The sequence below is a fragment of the Ochotona curzoniae genome, unplaced genomic scaffold (assembly GCF_017591425.1).
Source record: "Ochotona curzoniae isolate NIBS_2020 unplaced genomic scaffold, NIBS_Ocur_1.0 scaffold_2476, whole genome shotgun sequence".
NCBI lineage: Eukaryota > Metazoa > Chordata > Mammalia > Lagomorpha > Ochotonidae > Ochotona > Ochotona curzoniae.
The window spans coordinates 861,121-867,855 of NW_024467095.1; positions in this window are offsets into that span (position 1 = coordinate 861,121).

A 6,735-nucleotide genomic window follows, 5' to 3' on the forward strand; every position below is an offset into this window, starting at 1 on the left:
TTCACATTCAGAATTTCCTTCCTCCGGGCTGGAGTTCCATCCTCCAGCTGTTGGGGTAGAGATTAGCAGCTCCCTAACTGATTTCTTTCTTCCTCCCGATCCACAGGGGAGCTGCGCCTGGCCACCTGGCACCCGCAGAGCGTGAGGCTGCAGCTGCCCACCTGAATCTCCATTAGAACTGATGTCTGACCGGATGACTCATGCTTCGGTGGAATGCAGTTAGACACAGGAGCCAGAGCCCTGGAAAGGAGCAGATCCGCGTGCCATGTCTTCAGGCCCCGCCACTGTTGGAACCAACCGTTAAGGCATACTGCTTCCCTGTCCTCAACCCCCAACACTGAACACCTGCTGCGAGATGCCCGCTGCCGCTGAAGACCAATCAGCATGCTGGATTAAGCACAAGTTGATGACAGAGGGCAATGTGTAGACTCCTGGGCTTTACCCTTTGCCTGCAGAACCCTGGCACACAGGAAGGGTCCTCCATTCACAAGACTGCAATAACTTTTCTGAGGTGTCTGCTCAGATGCAGAAGGAAAATGAGGATTCCCCCAGGACCCAGGCCAGCCATGGTCAAGGTCACACAGTTTGCATGAGCCAGTTAGTGCCACATCCTTAAGTAGGAGCAGTCAAGGCCAGCAGACAGGACAAGGACAGAGACAAACGCAGGCGAGCAGGAAGAATCAGTAACTTGCAGGAAACAGGCTCTTCGCAAAGGAAGCAGAGGCCGTAGTCACAGGCTCCTCGGAGACTCAAGATGCCGTGTTTGCAAAGAACACGCGGTTTCAAGCGGTGAACATCTAGAAAACAGACATGGAGGAAAGATGCGGTTATTTCTGCTTGCTTCATGTTTTGTGTATATATCCACTACAAACGGAACACATTGAAAAGCTGAAAGGAGTGGCTTTCCAGCTCTCTAATGTCTAAATTTTACCCCTACCCTCCCAGAAAAGGAGAGGCAGTAAGGTCAGTCCAGCATCTGAAAAGCGTGAGTGTCAGAGGAGGAGGATGGTGATATTGAAGTGGCTGATGTTCACAAAGATGACCCATGAAGACCACTGGCTAAGTGGGGAGGGAAGTGGTCCCAGCTGCCACACCACACCAGCATCTCCGGCTGGGGGAATGTCCATTGGCGCCATCTTAGAGACCCAGGCTGTGATGAAGACTGCTCTGAAGGTGTGGCCCGAGTGCGTTCAGCGATTCTGAGCCGCTCTTGGTTCCGCTGCTTTCCAGGTTGAGAAGATTCTTCCAAGGGTCACTGGCTGCAGAGTCCACCCTAGTACATTCACTCACCCACTGGCTGCCAAAGCTTGGCCAGGTCAGCTGTCCAACCCTTTCTGCTCTCCATTCTCTGACATGGCACCCGATGTCCCCTGCAGGCCCAAGTGGACCATCATGACCCCCTAGTCCATCCCACACCCACTCTGAGCCTAGCTCAGCACACACGCATGCCAGGTGATGTCCAGCCCACCCCCATTCTTGGCTCTCATGCTCACTAGCAGAGACCACAGCACAGCACAGGCACTCGCTTAGCTCCCCTAACAAACCCTGCGCATGTCAGTGGCTGTTCCAAAGCAGCCTGTAAGGCCTCCCCTGCCCCATCTTGGTGCTTGCCATTGGATTCTGCAGTCCCAGCTACTGCCAATGAGTGCTGCAGCTTAGGCCTGCCCAGCCTACACTCCTTCTGGGCTCTCATACAAACCAGTAAGTGTAGTAGCCTAGTCCATATTGCCTACACCCCATCTTGGCTCCTGTCCACTCTAAGCCAGCCCACACATCTGACAAGTGGGTCAGCCTTACCCATCCTGGCCAACACCCAGCCTTTACTCAGGTACTCAGCAGCAGCAACTACAGCCCTGTGGGGGAGTCCCCCAAGTTGTCCAGGCTGAGATCTCACACATGGCAGCAGATGATAGGCCCGTACCCAGCATGGTCTGCCTACCCAGCTAGGCCTTTGTGAGTGTTGGTTAATATTGTGGCCCAGCCCCCATACACCCTTGTTCTGCAGGTGCTGCAGCCTGGACCAGTCTGGCCTGTTGTCAGCCTCAGTGCCCATGAGTGTCGGTGAGTTCCATGGTCATACCTAACTTGGCCTGGAAGCACCCCAGCCCTTGAGCAAAGCAGCTCATGTTGTAATTCCACAGGGATGGGCCCACATACCTGCCACACGGAGTCTTCTCCCAGACTTGGCTCTAGCCCAGCTCAGACCTCCCACATGAGCAGGTGCATTGGTCTGACCCAGACAAGTCCTCTGGCTCCCCTCCTCCACACCACTCAGTCTCGACTCCGTTACTTACCTGATCCATGGAATTCCCCCACAAGTCATTCCTTGCGGTGCACTCTCGTAGTGGTCCAGCCATGCACATTCCCAAATCCCTTTCCTGAGCAGTCCACAACTTCCACGTCCGTGAGCGTGCAGGTCCTGAGGCCTGATCTTCTTTGTTTTTATTTCAAAGGCAACTTTCCAGAGAGCAAAGACAGAGCAAAAGATCTTCCACCTGCTTGTTCACTCCCCAAATGGCTGGAACAGCCAGAGCTGAGCTGATCTGAAGCCAGGAACCAGGAAGCTCCTCTGGATCTCCCATGCAGATGCAGGGTTTCAAGGTTTGGGCCACCCTCTGCTGCTTTTTCAGGCCACAAGCAGAGAGCTGGATGGAAACAGCCGGGTACAAACCAGCACCCAGATAAGATGCCTGCACTTGGAGGTGGAAGATTAACCTGTTGAGCCACTGTGCCCTGTAGCACAGTGATTTAAGCTGCCACTTATCCCACGTTTCAGTGCCTGGTTCAAATCCCAGCAACTCCACTTAGAAGCCAGCTTCTTGGAAGCACCAGATTATGGCTCAAGGACTTGCCATCCACATGGAAGGCCCAGATGGAGTTTAGTTTCCTGGCTCTGGGCTCATTTCAGCCTAGCCCAGCCCAAGTTGTTGCAATCATTTGAGCAGTGAATCAGCAGGTGGATGGCCTCTCTCTCTCTGCCTTTCAAATTAATAAATAATAGGGAGGAGGAAGAAATTGAAACCATTTCCCAGAATTGAAGATGAGAGTGTCCAAAGAAAGGACAGCTTAATGCCTGACACATGGATGGGGATGACCTATATTAATATATACTGGAGGGCCCAGCGCATACTGGTGCCTAAGCTCCTTGCCTTGCACGCAGGATCCATATGGGCACCAGTTCTAACTGTGCCTGCTCCACTTCCCATCCAGCTCCCTGCCTATGGCCTGGGAAAGCAGTTAAGGGTGGCCCAAACCCTTGAGACCCTGCACCTGTGTTGGAGACCTGGCACAAGCTCCTGGCTTCCATTCAGCTCAGCTCCAGTCATTGCAGCCACTTGGGGAATGAACCAACAGACAGAGGATCTTACTCTCTATCTCTTTCTCTGATTATTTGCTTTTCCAATAAAAATAAATAAATCTTTAAATATATATATGTAAAATTCAAACAAAGGGGCCTGGCGCGGTGGTGCAAGTGGTTAAAGTCCTCGCCTTGCACGCCCAGGATCCCATATGGGCGCCAGTTCTATCCCAGCAGCCCCGCTTCCCTTCCAGCTCCCCGCCTGTGGCCTGGGAAAGCAGTCGAGGATGGCCCAAAGCTTTGGGACCCTGCACCTGCACCTGTATATCCGCCTTTCCAATAAAAAAGTAATAATAATAAATCTTCAAAAAAAATTCAAACAAAGATAAAATCCTTCAGATCTTCAGCTGAGATCAATTTTTTTAAAAGCTGTAGGATCAGAAGGATGCTGAACTTTTAAAGATTTATTTGATAGAATTACAGAGAGAAGGGGAGAGATAGAGAGAGCTGTCCACTGGTTCACTCTCCAAATGGCCACCATGGCTGGGGCTAGGCCAGACCAAAGCCAGGGGCCAACAGTCTCTTCTGGGTCTCGCCCAAGGGGCAGAGGCCCAAAAAGTTGGGCCAACTTTTAGAGTTTTCCCCAGCTCATTGGCTGGGAACTGGACCCGAAGTGGCGCAGTGGGGTCATGAACTGGGATCTGTATGGGATGTTGGCATTACCAGCAGTGGGTTTCCCTGCTATGCCACTGCTGACCCCAAGGTTCATCTATTTATTTGAAAGGCAGGGCAACAGAGGGAAGTTTCCACCTGCACATTCATACCTCAGATGTCCACAACAGCCAGGTCAGGACCAAGCAAAGCCAGGGGCCCTCCAGCCTGCTGTCCGACACGGCCACTTCTGTGCTGCCTTTTCAGGTCTGTTAAGAAGCTGGAGCATGCTGCGAGGGGGAGCAGATGGCGAAGTGGCAGCCTAACTGGCTGTGCCACAAACTGGACCCTACTATGGAAGTTTGGGCAGCGCAGTGCTGTGGATCAGTTCCAGAATGTGCAAGACAAGGCAGGCACATCCTACAGGCCTGTCCTGCCTTCTCTGCGGAATAAAGGGGCAACGAGCCGCAGATGCCAACGGACTGCTGTGCCCTTCACACCCTTAGGGCTGCTTCAGTGCGCACTTTTTCCTTAACGCTTCAGCTTGTTCAAGCCTGCTGAATGACTCACTGTCCATTTGCCCTCCAGCTTTCCCAACTGCTACTGTTGGCTCCGCCCCTTAATCTTTGCCTGTTTTTTTTTGTTTTTCTATCCTTTGTAATAGTGCCTAAGCAAATGTACTGAGGCGCCTTATCAGCCCTTCTCCTGGGCTGGCTGGGGGATGGCCCTGGCTCCATCCTCTGCAAACCCAGTAAATGCTGGACACTGGAAGGGAGGAGTCAGTCTCTCTCTCTTTAAGACACGTGGAAGAAAACACACACTTTACACAGTCCTCTTAAAGAGGTAGCATTATAGCTCTGTCATTCAGACACAGCGAAGGGACCATCCTAAGAATCATCTGGGTCCTGATGCCATGGCCTAGCAGCTAAAGTCCTTGCCTTGAATGTGCCAGGATCTCATATGAGCGCCGGTTCTAATCCCAGCTGCTCCACTTCCTATCCAGCTCCCTGCCTGTGGCCTGGGAAAGCAGCAGAGGACGGCCCAAAGCCTTGAGACCCTGTACCCACATGGGAGACCTATAAGAAGCTCCTGGCTTCAGACCAGTTGCAGCCATTTGGAGAGTGAACCAGTGGATGGAAGATCTCTCTCCTCCTCCTCTCTCTGTAACCATGCCATTCAAATAAATGAATTCTGTATTTAAGAAAAAAAAAAAAAAAAAAAAAGCAAAAACCTGCCTGGTTGTGCTTCCTGGATTGCCTGAGCCTCAGTATGGGTAAAAAGTGGAATCACACCGCCCTCTAGTGGTCGCTTTTTGCTGTTACTGTTCTAGTTAAGATACGAGGGGGAGTGGTGTGATGGTTCAGTGGCTAACTCCTCTCCCTGCATGCCCTGGGATCCCACATGAGTTCCATTTCGTGTCCCAGCTGCTCCACTTCCCACCCAGCTTCCTGCTTGTGGCCTGGGATTAGGCTGCAGGCAGGTGTAAGATCGGAGGAAGGGAACATGCCTGGTAGGGGACTACGGGCACTCCTTTGCTAGGATGTACCTTACCATGGGAGCACAAAAACCACAGGGCATCATCAAAGGACAGTCCTCCATCTCTGAGTGATGCTGTAGTTTAACAGCAAGGACTGGACCCCTCTGTCTCCTCCCCAGTGGACACAGGAGAAAAAGCTGGAGCACGTGTCCCAGCCCAGCCATCTCCCTTTGTGGTTGACCCTCCCCGCCCTAAACAGAGGCCCACACGGGCATGCATCCCTCTCAACTAATGTAAACATTAAAAGGAAAACTTAAAAATTGTAAATAATGAGAAAAACAAAAAGATCAGAACAGACATAGACAGAGCCCTGACTCGGGGGACAGGAAGGTGCCGGGCTCAGAACCTGTCACAGCAGCAGGAAGTTGTTGTCACAGCTAGCTCCTGGAATGGGGCTCACTGACGCCTTCTGAACAAGAGGCATGGCGGCCAGAGCCTGCTCCACCCAGGGGCTGGGGAAGGGCGTGCTGAGCCTCTGGCATTGCTGGCACTGCGTGGTCACGTGATCACCTCTCAGCGGAACCAGTGGGTGTTGAGCCATCAGCTAGCTCAGTGCCAGTGTGCCTTTCCCTCCTGCGGCCCAAGCCGGCGGCCGCGGAGAGAACAGGGTGCTGCTCCAGGTAAGGCCGGTCAGCATCCCCAGGCCCTCTCCTCAAGGCCCTGCCTTCGTTTCTCCCCGGAACTCTTCCTTCACTGCTTTACAAAAGACTTATTTGGAAGGTAGAGTTGAGAAAGAAATCTTCCACCCACTGGTTCACTCCCAACAGCCACAATGGCCGGAGCTAAGCCTTTCTGAAGCCAGGATTTTCATCCGGGTCTCCCACGAGGCTTCAGGAGCCCGAGCGTTCAGGCCACCCCGGCAGGCACATTAGCAGGGAGCTGGCTGGGAAGTGGAATAGCCAGGACAGAAACTGGTGGGCCCATATGGGATGCTGGTACCACAGGCAGGGCTCTTCTGTAATCCCGTGTGCTCAGACTGCCCACTCCAGGCTTCCTCCAACATCTTCTGAGAGGAGGCGGGGCTGCTGGGCTCCCAGGAAGCTGAAGCGCTGTTGAGCCGTCCAGGCCGACTGAGCTGGGGTGGGGCCTGCACGGAGCCAAGCCCGTCTCCACTCCCCCGTCTGGCAGATGCTCACTGTGGCTGTGACTGCAGAGGCAGTCTGCAGCTAGTCCTCCCTGATCCAGGGCCAGTGGGAGTGCTCCCCTGGAGCCCACTGGCCGAAGAAGTGGACATGAGCCCTGACGGGCC